Genomic DNA, 17454 nt, shown 5'->3' with positions numbered 1-17454 from the left:
ATATACTGGTTAATAGAAGGGGCGGGAGATTATGATACTGAACTTTTCAAAAATCTGAAGCAAATACAGTAGAACCTCTATAGCTGACCACGTCCCTACACTGACCACCTCCCTACACTGACCACCTCCTTAAGTTGGCCTGATTTTCATAGACTGGACATGCACCGCATGTACATGTCAGTACAGTGGGCCTAGTTCCTAATGTTGACCACCTCCGTGTGAGGACCAGTTTGTTACAATCCCTTGAATGGTCAATTTACAGAAGTTCTACTGTGGTTAGAAAATGTGCTTATGTTTAACAGGCAGAGTCAATTTTTTTTATTTTTTTTTGCTATCTTTTGAACTTTCTGTTTTCATTTTTTTTATTTTTAGAATTCACACACACTCACACACACATACCCAAGCATACACTCACACTACACACACATTACTGTGAGTATAAAGAAAAAACCTCTTCAATGCCTATGAAATGAAATACAGATTCTCAGCCCTAGAAATTATAGCCATTCCTGACCTTCTGTAACCCACTTCTCCAACATTTCTCTCCCTTCTTCCCTGACAGCAGTTGCCTGCATTTAATGGCTCACTTACTTCCTATCTCCTCACCTGTGTCTGCGATCTTTCCCCACTGCTGCATTTTTCTGAAGCCTGCCCTGCCAAAATGTCTACTTACCCACAGATTGCATAAAACACTTTAGGCCATTGAGAATACTAATAATAGTACCTGTCTGACCGCATTTCTGTCTCGAGGGGCCTCCATGTCCCTAGCACAGGTAAATGTGGTGAGACAGGTCGAAAGAAGAAGGAGGAAAATGTGGAGACTGAGTAAGTATTCAATAGGCAGTTAGTTAACCAGGGTTATGGGTCTGCGATTTAAACTGAAAAAACTGATACATTTGGCTCGGCGCCCTTAGCAATAGTTACGGTGACAGCCACATACACCAAGGCTGGCGGGTTGGAGCCCGGTCCCGGCCTGCTAAACAACAATGACAACTGCAACAAAAATAGCCGGGTGTTATGGCAGGTGCCTGTAGTCCTAGCTACTTGGGAATTGCCTAAGCCCAAGAGTTTGAGGTTGCTGTGAGCTGTGACACCACTGCACTCTACTGAGGTCAACATAGTGAGACTCTGTTTCAAAAAAAAAAAAAAGGACTGATACATTTAAGATGGTAAGCAAAAAAGGCAGAAGCCCTGTGGAGTGGTCTTTATGAGGCTGTCTTGTTGAGTTGTAGAGAAATAAATTTATAGTTTTATGAATCAGAATCATGGTGGGGCCACTTGGAATTCTCCACTAAGATTGCTTCAATCAATTTTGTATATCATGGTGTGGTGCCTAGATTTTTGTCATTAACAATAGGATCTATCTGGAAGATTCTTACTTTAACTATTTATTGATGTGCAAGTGCTAAATTTAGATATCAAATCTCAAGATTAGTAAAACATCACTCACTAAAATCTGTGAGCCTTATCAATGCGGATACCTGGGCAAAGTCCCACTCGTTCCCCCATTATTATATCAACAAAAGTAGGGAATGTGGGAGGAGAAAAAACTTTGGGAGGCAAATGATGAACTCATTTTTAAAAAAATAAAATGTTTAGTTTAGAATAGTTTTATATTTATAGAAAAGTTATAGACACTGTCCAGAAAGTTTCCTAATAGCTTAAACCAAATTTCCCCATTATTAACTTTTTATATTAGTGTGATACATTTATTGCAATTAACAAACCAATTTTGATACATTATTCTTAACCAAAGTATATACTTTACTTCTATTTTCTTTTCTTTTCTTTTTTTTTTTTTTTTGGTTGGGGTGAGTTAGACCCCACCACCTCCGGTATAGGGGGGCCGGCGCCCTACTCCTTTGATCCACAGGCTCCGCCCCTTATATTTTCTTATTTTTTTATTTGACATCTTTTTCCAGTTCCAGGACCCCATTCAGGATAGTATCTGACACTTAGTTGTGGTGTCTCCATGGGCTCCTCCTGGCTGTGACAGTTTCTCAGACTTTCCTTGCTTTCGATGATCTTGGCAGTTTTGAAGATCACTGGTTAGGCATTTTGCTGAATGTATTTCAATTGGGATTTATCTCACATTTTGTCCACGAGGTTATGGGTTTGGGGAGAAAGATCACAGAGGAAAGGTAGCATGCTCATGGAATGGGAAGGACAGGAAGGACACATGTGACCCACTTCGTTACTGATGTTGGCCTTGATCACCTGGCTGAGGAAGCGTTGCTTGGATTTCTCCATGAAAACTCACTCTCCCCTCTCTGTATTCTTTGGAAAGAAGTCGCAGTGCACAGCCCACACTTAAGGAATGACAAATTATTCTCCACTTCCTTGAGGGTGAAATTTGTACATGAAATGAGTTCATTTTTGACACTCAGAGTTTGGGAAGCCTACGCAATACATAGTGGAAACTCTCTATGGGTGTTGAAAGTATAAAATTGTAGCTCCATAGAAAAATAAGGGCAGAGAAGGAGAGAGAGAGTGAGAAGGAAAAGTCAGCATCATAGAAAAGAATATTCAGTGTGTATCTGGAAGATGAGGAGCCCCAAGGAGAGCAATGAAGGGAGCGGTCCCTGGGGAGGAGGGGGAACTCGAAGGAGCAATGTCCTGGAAACCAGAGGAAAATGGGGTCGAAAGGGGGAGGATAATCCGTGATGTAAAATGCTACAAAAATCCAGATAAATGAACAAAAACAGCCAAAAAAGCTAAGGAAACTTTTGAATTCGGTACCTAAAGAGTTCATCGCTACTTTTTGTTGTTTACTGCTTGTTTGCCTTTGTCCATTGATAGCAGCTGGAGCCTACACTTGATCTGATGCCATTGTCAACTCTGAGCCATTCCCAGGGTTGATATGCCTGTTCCCCCTGCCAACTACATTTTGGTCATGTGTTACCTTGACTTTGCAATGGATCATTTGTCACTGTTATAACATATCTACATTCTCCAAGATCTCATGGAATAAGGGGATTTCTGCTATAAAAAAATGACAGCATATTTTTATATTACAGATGGGTTTTGTCTTATGAAGGACTATTTCTTACATGACCTTTAAGTTCAGAGATATTTAAGAGAAATAATAGGATACAGAGAGTACAGAAATAACTAGCTTCCTACCCTGAGAGAGGTCCTTGAGAACTCTACACACAAAGACCACCAGCAACAAGAAAAACAGGTGCAGTGGAGAACGCAGTGGAAGGGCAAACTGCACCACGTCAGTGGTGTTTGTCTCTTTGTGTTGGCTATGTGTCCATAAAGCCAGCAGCCCTATATGTCTAGTTATTATAGTACGTGCTCCGAGGTGTATCTGATTTGGTGTTGAGTGAATCTGAGACATAAATGTTCTAATTCAATATACTGTTAAATATTTCCTTCTTAAACTACTTTTTAGACAAAGGAGAAAAGCATATTTGCACTCACATAGAATTAATTGCTTTATCTAGTCAGCATTTAAAAAAATTTTTTTTATTTCAAATTAATATGAGTTTACAAATTTTTAGGTTGCCTTGTTTTCAATTCTAAGGTAAAGTTCAAATTGCAGTCGAGCCCTTCACCTCGGGGGTGTGCTGAACACCCTCACACTGTGCACATTAGATGAGGTCCTGCCAACCCCCTCCCCCTCCTCCCTCCCCTCTTCCTCCTCTCTCTCCTCCCTTGCCAAACTATATTTGTGTTTTATCATTCATGTGGGTGTGTAGTTGTTTATATATTAGTTTCATTTTAGTATTGAGTACATTGGATTTTTTTTTTTTTCCGTTCTGGAGATACTTTACTGAGAAAAATAAATTTCCACTCCATGCAGGTAAACATAAAAGATGTGAAGTCTCCATCTTTTCTTGTAGCTCAGTAGTACTCCATGGTGTACCTACGCCACAGTTTGTTAGTCCATTCATGGATTGATGGGCATTTGGGTTCCTTGGACAACTTGGCAATTGTGAATTGAGCTGCAATAAACATTCTGGTGCAAATGTCTTTGTGGTAAAAATGATTTTTGTTCTTCTGGGTAGATACCTAGTAATGGGACTGCAAGATCAAATGGAAGGTCAACTTTTAGTTCTTTGAGGATTCTGCATAATTCTTTCCAGAAAGATTGTATTAGTTTGCAATCCCACCACCAGTGTAGAAGCGTTTCCTTCTCTTCACATCCACACCAGCATCTGCAGTTTTGAGACTTTGTGATGTGGGCTATTCTCACTGGAGCTGGGTGATAACTCAAGAGTGGCTTTGATTAGCATTTCTCTGATGATTATAGATGACAAGCACTTTTTTCTTTTTTTTTTTTTCTTGAGACAGAGTCTATGTTGCCCTCAGTAGAGTACTGTAGCTTCATAGCTCACAGCAACCTCAAACTCCTGGATGATTCTCTGGCCTCAGCCTCCCAAGTAGCTTGGACTAAAGGCATCCGCCACAATGCTCAGCTATTTTGAGAGATGGGGTCTTGCTCTTGCTCAGGCTTGTCTTGAACTCCTGGCTCAAGCAATCTACCCATCTCTGCTTCCCAAAGTGCTAGAATTATAAGAGTGAGCCACTACGCCTGGCCTGATGAATATTTTTTTATGTGTTTGTTGGCCATTTATATGTCATCTTTAGAGAAGTTTCTATTCAAGTTTCTTGCCCACAAAGAAATGGGGTTGTTTGCTCTTTTCTTATTGATTAATTTAAGTTCTCTGTAGATTCTAGTTATTATCCCTTTATCAGATTCATAACATGCAAAAATCTTCTCCCACTCAAAAGACTGTCTGTTTGCTTTAGTTGTGGTACCCTTAGCTGTGCAGAAGCTTTTTAGCTTGAAATTTTTTCATGTTGTTGCAATTGCCTGGGGAGTCTTCTTCATAAAATCTTCCCTGACAGCCTCAAGTTTTTGGAAAATATTTGAGACAGAGCCACATCAGAATTTGACTCTTCAAAGGAAGAGTAGAAGCTATTAATTCTAAACCAAATATGTCTGTGATCCCACATAACGCAAAACCAAAGGGAAATGAAACCTTTTTAGGGTCTTGCTTTCCAAACTCTGCCCTTGGAATGATAGTTGGTAGCTGAAGGAAAGGATATTCCTGGAAATTAAAGCTATTACTTGAGAATAATTCAGGACTTTAAGATATAAATATATATGCAAAGCGTTCTGTAGAATTTTGATTGTCATAATAATTGTAAATCACCCACTGCTGTCTTTGGCTTATGGTAATCACTCAAGATTTTCAACATTTTATAAAAGAAGGTTTAACTTTCATTGGATTCTGATTAACTAAATTAGCTATGGGCAGAAAAAGTATTTTTCTTTTTTTTCTAATACAGTGTTAAGGGACTAGTTTTGCTTTTTTTTTTCAATCTGTGGGTTCCTCAGGAGTGTTATGCGTAAATCTAATGGATCACTGTAACAGATACGGTAATGATGAAAATGTTTGAAATACTGAAAGAATTACTTAAATGTGACACCAAGACATGAAGGAGCACATGCTGTTGGAATAATGGCTCAGACAGACTTGCTTGATTCAGGGTTGTCAAAACCTTCCATTTGTAAAACGTGGAATATTGTGACCTGCAGTAAAGTGAAGTGCAATGAAACAGTTATGCGGAGGCCCAGCGCGGAGGCTCATGCCTGTAATCCTACCCCGCGGTCCAGGAGGATGAGGCCAGAGGAGCGCTAGGGACCAGGAGTTCACGACCAGCCTGGGTAACATGGCGAGGCCCCATCTCCACACACAAAAAAGAAGTTAGCCTGGTGTGGTGGTGCGTGCCTGTAGTTCCAGCAACGCGGGAGGCTGATGCAAGAGGATTGCTTGAGACTAGGACTTTGAGATTGCAGTGAGCTATGATCATGCACTCCAGCTTGGGCGACAGAGCAAGACTTTGTCACAAAACAAAACAAAACAAAAAACCAAGGTATGGCTGTATTCATAGTGTTACAAACCAGAGGGCAGAGGGACAAAAGAGAAAGTGGGGCAGAGGAAAGGGATTTTATTAGAGAAAATTAGGTTAGAACAAGAGGTTTTGCATCTTGTTTCTAGTTGAAATAGCATGCAAACGTAACAAGGAGTCTCAACAATCTCTCTCCTTACACAGAGGGATGTAAATGAGGGGCATGGATGGGATGAGGACGGAACTATCAAATTTCTTAAGGAGCAGGGCTTTTCTGCACAAATCCTGAAACCCCATAACAGTCATGGGCTCTCTTGCCACCCCCAGGTGCCTTTCCTTCAGGACTGTGTTCTGGCTGCCATCTGCCTGTCCTCCTCTAAGGTCTGAGAAGAGAGGACAATGATGTCATCAGGGAATTTCTCAGTGTGGTGGATTATGGGTAAACCTTAACTGTTTATGCACCTTTTTCTATATTTTCTTAACTTTCTAAAATTAAAAAAATACATTTTTATAATCCAAAAAAATCCTTAAAAAAATTTTACCCAGGGCATATCACATGCACACATCAAAACAACATAACAGTTTAGTGATAGCAACTTTTCAGAGAAATTTCAACCTTCCAGTCTTATGTCTTAGAAGAACCAGAGTTGTTTCTGAGGCTGATGACCATGCTATGCCCTTACTACCCAGGAAATATTTATGGCCTCCAGTGACAAGAACACAGGCTGTATAAGGGTGAAGTTCAGACTTTCAAGTTACAGAGATGTGGTTTAAACCCTACATCACATACTTGTTAGCTGTATGGATTTGGTGAGTAATTCAACCTCTTGAGTTCTAATGTCCTTTCATGGAACTAGAAACCAACTCACACCTTGGAGACTTATTACAAGATTACAAAAGAGAGACCATCACACATTTTGTGGAGGTCCTGCCCAATAGAAAGAGCATCCTTTGTAACAGACACGGTGCAAACCACCATTGTTTTCCTGTAGTTCTTTGATCCAGGATATTTTGTACTGACCTATGAAAAAAGGGACAGAGGAAGATTTATTTTACAAAAATGTCATGATCTTTTAGAAAAGCAGGAGATAACATGTCACCCATGGATCTTTGTGTGACAGTGGAGCCACAGGATAAAAGCAACCTGGCTCCACTGATCACCACCTGCAGAAGAGCCACCCTCTGACCAGATATACCCCCTTGGATTTTTATGAGTAAGAAACACGCTATAATTGTGTTTGTGCTATTACGCGTTTTAGGCGTACATATGTTACAGTTGTATAATCCACTCCTACTATTACAAATTCTTATAGGGTTTCTTTAGTAGCATGAAATTATATAACACTCTCTATCACTTTAAAATTAATTTAAGAAATCAGACCTGCTAAATTCAAACTACTTGCAGCACCAGTAAATATATTCTGCAATTTGTTACTATTTATAACAATGCACAGGCATTGATGAATTGTTTGGTTATATGAAATAAACCAATACAATGCTGGTCCCAGTTGAGGATTGCTATTAGAGGCAAGTGATGTTTTTTGGGGTGAGTGGGAATATTGAACTGCTTTAGTGAAAAAGGGATTGAAAACCATGATGCACAACTTAAATGTTTAGGATTTTACAACTGAATTTCGGCATTACTTAACTTTTTTTGCATTATAGAAAACTCTCTGTAAGACATTCTGAAAATCCCCCATGTAAAAAACAGATATCATTTGACACAGCTTTATGGGACTTGAGGCCAGAAGGACTATAGGCATCCTAAGTAATGAAAAATACTAGTTTTGAATTCCTGAAAACACACTGAGGTTCATGAAGTGCAGAAAGTAGATCTATCAACTAAATTAGACCTTGCACAGTGGAAAGCTGGCAACATTATAGTTCTGGCATCCTGTTCTGTCTAAGATCCAGATATCCTACTTTATTATACATTATATATTCTTGACCTGGACTAGAGACAGACATTTCTAACACATCTGTGTCTCATTACCAAAAGGAGCTAGTTCTGGGAAAGAATGATTGTATTCTTTCATGCATATTTTCAAAAGCAAATTGATCAATGATTTAGAATTTTATAATGTTTTCATTGGCAGTTTTAATTTTTTTTTTAATTTTCTTAAGTTCTAAATGCACACTTTTAACAAAACTGCTGCTTGCTACCAGAGGACACAGATCTTGTGCTATTAAATGGTCTGCAAATTATGCCTAACAGCAGATAGACTGAACTGATGTTGACAAAGACAGACTGAAGTTTGGTTACTTCACGCTCGTGGCTGCTCATAAAGAAAGGAACGTCTCTTTTAGATTACAAAAGATCTTTTTATTTCCCCTGACAGGTTCCAAAATAACAGGTAAGAATGCATTTTTAAATTCTATAAGATGGCTGGATGCAGTGTCTCATGCCTGTAATCTTAGCACTTTGGGAAAATAAGGAGGGAGGATTGCTCGAGGCCAGGAACTCAAGATCAGCCTGGATAACAAGGTTAGACTTTTTTACAAAATTTTTTTTTTTTTAATTTTTTTTTAATTTAATTTTTTTTTTTTTTTTTTTTTTTTGGCCAGGGCTGGGTTTGAACCCACCACCTCAGGCATATGGGACCGGCGCCCTACTCCTTGAACCACAGGCGCTGCCCTTTTTTACAAAAATTTTAAAAATTAGCTGAGAGTGGTGGCTCGTGCCTATATTCTCAGCTAATTGAGAGGCTCAAGTAGTAGGGTCACTGGAGTTCAGAAATTTAAGGCTGTTGTTAGCTATGATTGTGTTGCTGCACTGCAATTTGGGTGATGAAGTGAGAGACCCTGTCTCAAAAACTAAACTTACAGCACAACTTTACAAAATCAATATCACTACCAACTTTAATTAGCCAGATACTTTAAAAAGTGATATTTATAAATTGAACAGGTAGAAAAACGGAAACTTATTTTAACGATTATTTGGTATTAATATAACAGGGTTAGGAATTGATGTCAAGAAGAAATTGCCAGAGACCCTATTGCCATTGAAGTGATATGGGAATACCATTCATTCCCTCGGCATAGATCCTTTTTATTGGGTTTTCATTTTCCTACAACAATTCCCTACCATGATAGTTTAGTAGTTGCTGGGTTCATCTGAAAGCTCATAAAGTAATAATGTCAGTTAAAAGGACTAAAATCACTCTTCCCTTGGCTTTTGTCCCTGCATGAATGAATTGCCTGTCTGAATGTAATCCAAATTTGGAAATGCTGGCAGGCAGAACAAATAAGAATCACTGAGACAAAAAGTCAAGGGGAAAGTCAAGCTTGAGTGAGAATTATACCTGTGATTTTGCTACAATTTTCTTTTTCTGGAACATTTGGATAATTGTGATGGACACATATATAGGTTTTTCTTTGGGGTCCCACTAGGCATTGATGGGTGTCAGTGTCAAACTACGCAGGGTTTTCTTTTTAACTGTAGCTGCAGACCCTATCAGACAGGGATTTTTAAACTATTTTTATACCTGAACACCTCTGTGTGTGAAGTTTCTCAGAATAATATTTTTAAACGCATAAAATTAAATGACTACCACACTAATTTGCTACTGCTGCCATACCACATACTGGAAACTTAGTGAATTTGACAACACGATTTTATTTATCATCGTTAGTTCTGGAGGTCAGCCGTCTGCCAGAGGTCTCGCTGGGCTAAGATTAAGGTGTTGACAAGGCTGCATTCCTTTTTGGAAGATCTAAGGGAGAATTCATTTCTTGGCCTTTCTGGCTTTCTAGAGGCCACCCACATTCCTTGGCTCATGGTCCCCTTTTTCCATTTTCAAAGCCTGCAAAGCAGGTCAAGTCCTTTTCACAGCACCCTCTCTGACCACAGCTGGGAAAGGCTCTTTGCTTTTAAGAACATGTGTGAACCCAGGTGGATTCAGGCAAATCACAATTGCAAAGTTCCCTTTCTGAGCTATATTCATAGGGTATGGGAATCAGGGTGTGGGCTTCATTGGGGGCCATTACTCTACCTAATGGAATTACGGATTAAATAATTATGTGGAAATCATTCATAAAAATATATTTAAAAACAATATTGTGATATAGTAATATATGTTTGCCTTCATTAACACATGAAATAACAAAATCTAGAGCAGGTTTAGCCATGTCCGTACATTTGAAATAGTGATGAGCATAAATGATTTTCTTTCTTTCCTTTTTTTTTTTTTTTTTTTTTGTAGAGACAGAGTCTCACTGTACCGCGGCTCATAGCAACCTCTAACTCTTGGGCTTATGCGATTCTCTTGCCTCAGCCTCCGGAGTAGCTGGGACTACAGGTGCCCGCCACAACGCCCGGCTATTTTATTTTTTGTTGCAGTTTGGCCGGGGCTGGGTTTGAACCCACCACCCTCGGCATATGGGGCCAGCGCCCTACTCACTGAGCCACAGGCGCCGCCCGAGCATAAATGATTTTCTAATACATCAGTAACAACTGTGATGATGTGAGAAGATATGAAAATACCTGTAATTAATTTCTGTCAGTGACAGATGCAGAAATTACTACCACTACTGTGATTTGTTAATTATATTAATAACTGTAAGAAATGTTAAATTACAGCTAGAGATTAAAAAAGTAAAGAGGGCGGCACCTGTGGCTCAAGGAGTAGGGCACCAGCCCCAAATGCCAGAGGTGGCGGGTTCAAACCTGGCCCCAGCCAAAAACTGCAGAAAAAGAAAGATGTATTTCCCCCCAGCCCCCAATCCAAGATCACAGACCCTTTTCCAGATTGGGAACTTTTGTTCTAAGAAGACATCAAGAAATAAAACAGTGATGTTGCCCTGGCAGTGGCAAAAAGAGTGCAGACTCTTCACACGAGTCACGCAAATTATCTTGAATAGCAAGCGTGAACAAAGACGGCAGAGAAATGAGTTTCCATAATGCTAGGAAAATCCAGTTATCTTCCAGCTCTGCTTTCTCCACAAAGCCTTTTTGGACACTTCTAAGGACGTAAGTGACAGCTGAAATCCTTGTTCCTGTCTGTCAGTTTGGCATCTTATCATACAGTCCTTTGGAATGTTACATATCTTTCATCTGTGTGTTTCTTATTGATGAGATTTGAAACTCTGTAAACAGAAGTGGTTTACATTTTTATTTTTTTGTGGCCTTTTGAGAACATTTAATAATGAGTGAATGTTTATGAAGTGATTGGCTAATTAATCAGTTAATGATCCCCACTGAACTTACGTATTTTAATGTAAATGGAAAATTTTTAAAAACGTGCTTGATTAGCTGAAAGTCTTGTGGAAATAGTCTTAAGAACGTGGTACACGAAAAGATCTCTCGTCTGAGGGTCAGAGTTATTTTTGTGTTTTACCTGTTCTACTAACCAGCTGCGTGACCCCCAGCAAGTAATTGAATCTCTCTTGCATCTCAAGTTCATCCTTTGTAAAATGGAAGGATTGGATGAGATCACCTCTCAGGCCCTTCCATCTTTAACAGTGTGAATCAAAGAGTTTAGGTCGCCTTTATCAACATTACTAAAGCTTTTAACACTGCATTAGGACTGAATTCACGTTTCCAGGATTATTCAGCTTCCCCTACTTTGAGAGTTTAAGTGCCTACACGGAGAAGGTAAATTGTGACTTTATCAAACACACCCCTCATAATATATACTCCTTCTTGTCAAAAGACTCAACTAGAGTGATACACTATCTCCAATCCTACTCAAATCCTTTCATATCCAGATGAAAGAGGGATTAGGTGATGAGGTTTTTGGGAACTTTTTTTTTTTTTTAGGTGTTCAATCAGTATAAAAGCCTACTGTGGGGAGGACATGATGGCTTACGCCTGTATTCCTAGACTTTTGAGAGACTGAGGTGGTAGAATCATTTGAGGCAAGGAGTTCAAGGCCAGCCTGGACAACTTAGTGTGACCCCATCTGTACAAAAATAAGAAAAATTAGCCAGATGTGGTGGTGTGCACCTGTAGTCTCAACTACTCAGGAGGCTGAGACAGGAGCGAGGCAACAGAGACCCTTTCTCAAAAACAAAAAACCAACAACAACAACAAAAAAATAAACATGCTATGAAGTTTTCAGTTACTTTCTTACAAAAACTATAAAACTATATATCTTTTTTTTTTTTCTTGTAGAGACAGAGTCTCACTTTATCCCGCTCTGTAGAGTGCTGTGGTGTCACACAGCTCACAGCAACTTCCAACTCCTGGGCTTAGGTGATTCTTTTGCCTCAGCCTCCTGAGGATCATTTTGATAACTTACCCTGGTACTCACCGAACAATAACCACCAGTGATTCTCTGAGCAGGACTGTAATGACTTTTCATGGAAGGTGTTGATACTGAGTTGCACCCTTACTTTGTCTTTTAAAAGTCAGGGTAGAATATTCCACCCCTTAACCTGCTTCCAACTTCCTCCTAGCCCTGTTCACCCCGTCTGCTCCATAGCACTCACTCCCTATGGTGAACCATCCCTTACTTTGGGCTGTATGTGTCTGAGAGATGTAAGGCACAGGGCAGGTGTGTGACGATCAGGAAGAGGACTGGAGCTTATACGAAGTTGGGGTCTGTAGGTTCAGCTGGGGATCTACATGTTCAAATTCAGTTCTACAGGTTCAGCTTCAGAAAGAATACTGGAAGGAATTTGGACTCAAATATACTATTTTATCTTTTGTTTTGCCTTTCTTGATGTTTGCTAGGACACTGTATTCATCCATCCTTTTTTCTCTCTGTGGCCTGGGCTGAAGTGCAGTGGTACGATCATACTCACCGTACCCCGTCACTCAAGCTTTCTTCCTGTCTCACCGTCTAAGTAGCTGGGGCTCTATGCAGCCACACCAGCACACCTGGCTAATTTTTAAATATTTTTAGAGATGGAGTTTTGTTATGTTGCCTAGGCTGGTTTTGAACTCCTGGCCTCAAGTGATTCACCTGCCTTGGCCTCCCAAACGCTGAAATGACAGTCATGAGCCACCAGGGCCATGCATCCATCTATTTTTAAGTAATTAATATTCATATTTGCCAATATACATAGTGGGTATTATAGCTATAAAGAATAAAATACTGCCTGATTGTCAAATAACTCATGTCCAAGTACAGGAGATGCATTACAGGACTGCTGTGGTCTGAGCGTTTGTGTCCCCCAAACACTGAAACCTAATCCCCAATGCAATAGTATTAAGAGTTGGGGCCTTTTGGGAGGTGGTTACGTAATGAGGGCAGAGCCCTTGTGAAAAGGATTAGTGCCCTTATAAAAGAGAGGAGAGGGAGCTCGTTTTTCCTTCTGCCACATGAGGACAGAGCAAGAAGGCAATGTCTTTGAAGCAGAGAGTTGGCCCTCACCAGACATGGAATTTGCTGGTGCCTTGATCTTGGACTTACCAGCCTCCTGAACTATGAAAGATAAATTTCTATTGTTTCTAAATCACCCAGTCTGAGGCATTTTGTTATAGTAACCTGAAGAGAAGGTAGAAGGTTGAACTTCAAAATTTGAACTAGTGAAACATGCAAATGAGTAACTTGTTTCAAAAATTTATTCATTGATATGGCCACGGACACAAAAACTAAATGGCCTATTGAGATTGCCGCCTGCCTTCCTGGGAAGATGTGAGTGTGCCTGTTCCGTTCAGCAGTTTCTTCTTAGAACTAACATGGTTATTCTGCTGCAATCCAAATAAGTTAGGTGCTTTCTCTCAATTACATTTTTCCTTGTATGGTTCCCTTTTATCTTTTTTTAAATTTTAAATTTTAATTTTCTTATTTTTCTTTTTTTTGAGACAGAGTCTCATTATGTTGCCCTCCATAGAGTGCTGTGGCATCACAGCGCACAGCACCCTCCAACTCTTGGGCTTAGGTGATTCTCTTGCCTCAGCCTCCCAAGTATCTGGGACTTGGGCACCCCCCACAATACCTGGCTATTTTTTGTTGCAGTTGTTGTTGTTTGGCAGGCCTGGGCCAGGTTTGAACCCACCACCCTTGGTGTATGTGGCCAGCGTCCTTACTCACTGAGCTACGATCGGTGCCGAGCCAGTTCCCTTTTATCTTAATCATGCATCTTAGTTCCTCTGCTAGAATCCTGCTCATTCTATAAAGCACAACTCAAATGTACAACCTTAATGAAATGTCCTGCTGCAGTTACCCCAGTTTGAGGGGAAAAAAATATTAGGTTTCAATAGCAAAATGTTAGTGTTTCTTTTTGGCACTTAAACTGTGCCTTCAATTATGTTTATTCGTGCACATCCCTGTTCCTGAACAGATTTTAAATGGCAGAGACCTCTAATGAAATGTTATATCATCAGGTTACACAGGACACAGTGCTTTACACTTACACATGTTGAACTGATGTGGATGGAAAACCTACTGTCTCCATTCGGTAGCTCCAAGATCATTTATTAGAAATGATCTGATCTTCTTTTTCTATTTTATGGAGACGAAACTACCCAGTATGTAAGGGACAAAAAAAATTGCCAATATAAGCAGATGCGGAGATTAGAATAAAAAAATAAATTCTCTAATTTTCTTTGCTTCTTGTTCTACATGATTGTACAAATTATCTTCAAAAAGATCACATATATGTTCATAATGACATATCTGGTATATATTATACATACACCTACATATATGCAAACATATACTATTCAATAGGATTCTGTATGCTATTATACCTGCAATGTTGAGATTTTTCTCTTAAGATACCAAAAAATAATGAAATCATCTGAGAGCTTTTTCTATAGTGATAGATAATATTTGTTTTCCCCAAGTTGCTTGTTGGCAGATTCTTGGAACTATTTGGAACATCAAGGCTGGGTGGGGTGGCTCATGTCTATAATCCTCGCACTCTGGGAGGCCGAGGTGGGTGGATCACTTGAGCTCAGGAGTTCGAGACTAGCCTGAGCAAGAGTGAGACGTTTTTCTACCAAAAAGAAAGAAAGAAGGAAAAAAAAAAAAAAAAAGAAAGCGAGAGAGAAAGAGAGAAAGAAAGGGAAGAAAAAGAAGAAAGAAAGAGGCAAGAGGATGGCTTGAGCCCAAGAGTTTGAGATTGCTGTGAGAGATGACACCATGGCATTCTACCCAGGGTGACAAAATGAGACTCCGTCTCAAAATAACTCAAATAAAGAATATCAAAGAATGCTTATAAATACTAATAGTATCTCAAAACAGTATTGATAAACGGATCAGTAAGTATATATACTCACAAGTATACTCATTTGTAAATAACTAAACACACCATGTACCATTTCCCTTTGAATTCAGCACCAAAAAAAGCAGACTTGTTGGCAATCTACTTATGAGTCGAAATAAAATCTCAGAACAAGAGAAAAACAGGATCAATGGATCATTTTCATACTATCCCATATAAGAATCACCCCCTTCCCCTTCCCTAAAGAAAAGGAAAAGCTCACTGCAAAAGAAAAAAAAATTCAGGGTCATATGGGCCAATTTATTTTAGGACCAGTGTACTAGTCATATTTCCTAACCGTTCTATCAATTATTCAGATGGGGGTTAAAACCCACTTTTCTTTGCAATTTTTTTTTTTAGCTTTTGCTTCATGTATTTTTGTTTTGTTTTGTTTTTGAAATGGAGTCTTACTTTGTCACCCTTGGTAGAGTGCCATGGTGTCACAGCTCATAGCAACCTCAAACTCTTGGGCTCAAGTTCTTGCCTCAGCCTCCCAAGTAGCTGCAGGCATCTGCCACAACACCTGGCTGCTGTTTTATTTTTAAGTGATGGGGTCTCGCTCTGGCTTAGGCTGGTCTTGAACTCGTGAGCTCAGGCAATCCACCTGCCTCGGCCCCCCAGAGTGCTAGGAACAGGTATGAGAGCCAGCGTGCCCGGCTTGCTTCATGTATTTTGAAGCTAAGTAGGCACATAAACCTTTGAGACTTTTATGTCCCTTGATTAATTGACCACTTTCTCAACATGAAACATCTTTTTATCCGTGGTAACATTCTTTGCTTTGAAATCTTCTTTGTCAGTTTTGTGCTCAATGGCAACCTTCACACTGACAGAAGAAAATCCCTTGACCAAAGAAACTGCAGTTATTTTGCTGTTCTGGTCCTTCATTTCAACGTTGTGCAAAGGGATTAATTTACAGCATTCCTGGCATATTAACAAAGATGTTCAGGGATACTCACTGAGTAGGATGAATGTCAGGATTTAAGTTTTAAAAACATGGTATGTAACATGTCTGATTAAAATGAGGAGTGTATTATTCAGAGACTTGAAAAACTTTAGATCTTCCAAGGATGTTAGAAATCTAGCTCTGCCTGCTCATGTTTTATATGGGAAAACTAGGACTCAGAGGAAAGTCAGGAGGGCATATTTCCTCCAGTTGACGGACAAAAGACTGGGGCATTGCCTGGACCAGGAGCCCAGCTTCCCGACTCAGAATACAACTGTCTTCATGGCAGCATTCTGTAGCCAGGGTTTATCATCTTCACACTCTTTCTTCAGTTACTTGTATTTGGACCACTGTGCACAAGAGAAGGTTATATATAGAGGAAAAAAATCAGGTGAGTTCTGACCTTCCCACCAGTGTTTGTATCTCAATGGCAACTTTAAGCTTCCATTTGCATTCATCTATAAAAATAATCTTTTAGTTAGTTATGTTTTCCTGAGATGCCATAATTATTTTCAGTTTTCAATATGGTCTGAGTATTTTTTTCCTGTTTTTAACATACAGAGTTGTACTTCTTATGAATACGTGAGACCTGCCAATTAAGTTTGCTAACTCACCCTAGAGAAAGCACTACATACCTCCTTGCAGGATATCACTAGTCATGTTTGAAAGACCCCCCTTGGGAAGGTGCGCAACACCAGCAGCGCCGAGTCCACCTTCAAAGCAATTTTGGAACTCTTTTTCTGGAATAACTATCAGAACTGTCATCATATTACTCTTGATGTCCAGAGTCTCATCAAAATGCCTTCCTTCAGTATTTCTTTTATCTTTGTGTAAAGAAAAAAGTCCCTGGGGGCCCGATCAAGTGAGTAGGGAGGGTGTTCCAATCCACTTATTTGTTTACTGGCTAAACACTCTCCCGCCCTCACCTCCACAGTGCTGTGAGCTGGTGTATTGTTGGGAAGCAAGAGCCACGAGCTGTTGGCAAAACGTTGAGGTGGTTTTTATTTTTCACGCAGCCTTTTCAGCATTCCCAAATGGTAAACGTGGTTAACTGTTTGTCCAGTTGGTACAAATTCATAATGAATCATCCCTCTCTTCTGTAACAGGTTACCAACATCCTTTTGACTCTTGATTTGCAAACAGAACTTTTTTTGTTACTGAGAACTGGCTGACTTCCATGGCGCATTTTGATGCTTTGTTTCAGGGCAGCATTGGTACACCCGTGTTTCATCACCAGGAATAACATGGCCCAAATCATCTTCTTGCCTCCCCAAAAGGTCTTGGCAAATTTCTACCCTCCTTCGCTTTTGTTCATTGGTGAGCTCCTTTAAGGCTGTGTTTTGCACACACCTTTCCCATGCCGAGATTTTCAGTTAAGGTTTTCCAGTTTCCTTGTCGATGTTTACTTGGTCTACTGTGCGTCTCAGGCAGCTGACAATTTTGATGCACAATTTGACACATTTTTGCAACGTTTTCATCAGTTCTGCTCATTA

This window comes from Nycticebus coucang, chromosome 5, assembly GCF_027406575.1.
Source record: "Nycticebus coucang isolate mNycCou1 chromosome 5, mNycCou1.pri, whole genome shotgun sequence".
NCBI classification, from domain to species: Eukaryota; Metazoa; Chordata; class Mammalia; order Primates; family Lorisidae; genus Nycticebus; species Nycticebus coucang.
Note: the sequence above shows the minus strand (reverse complement) of the source record.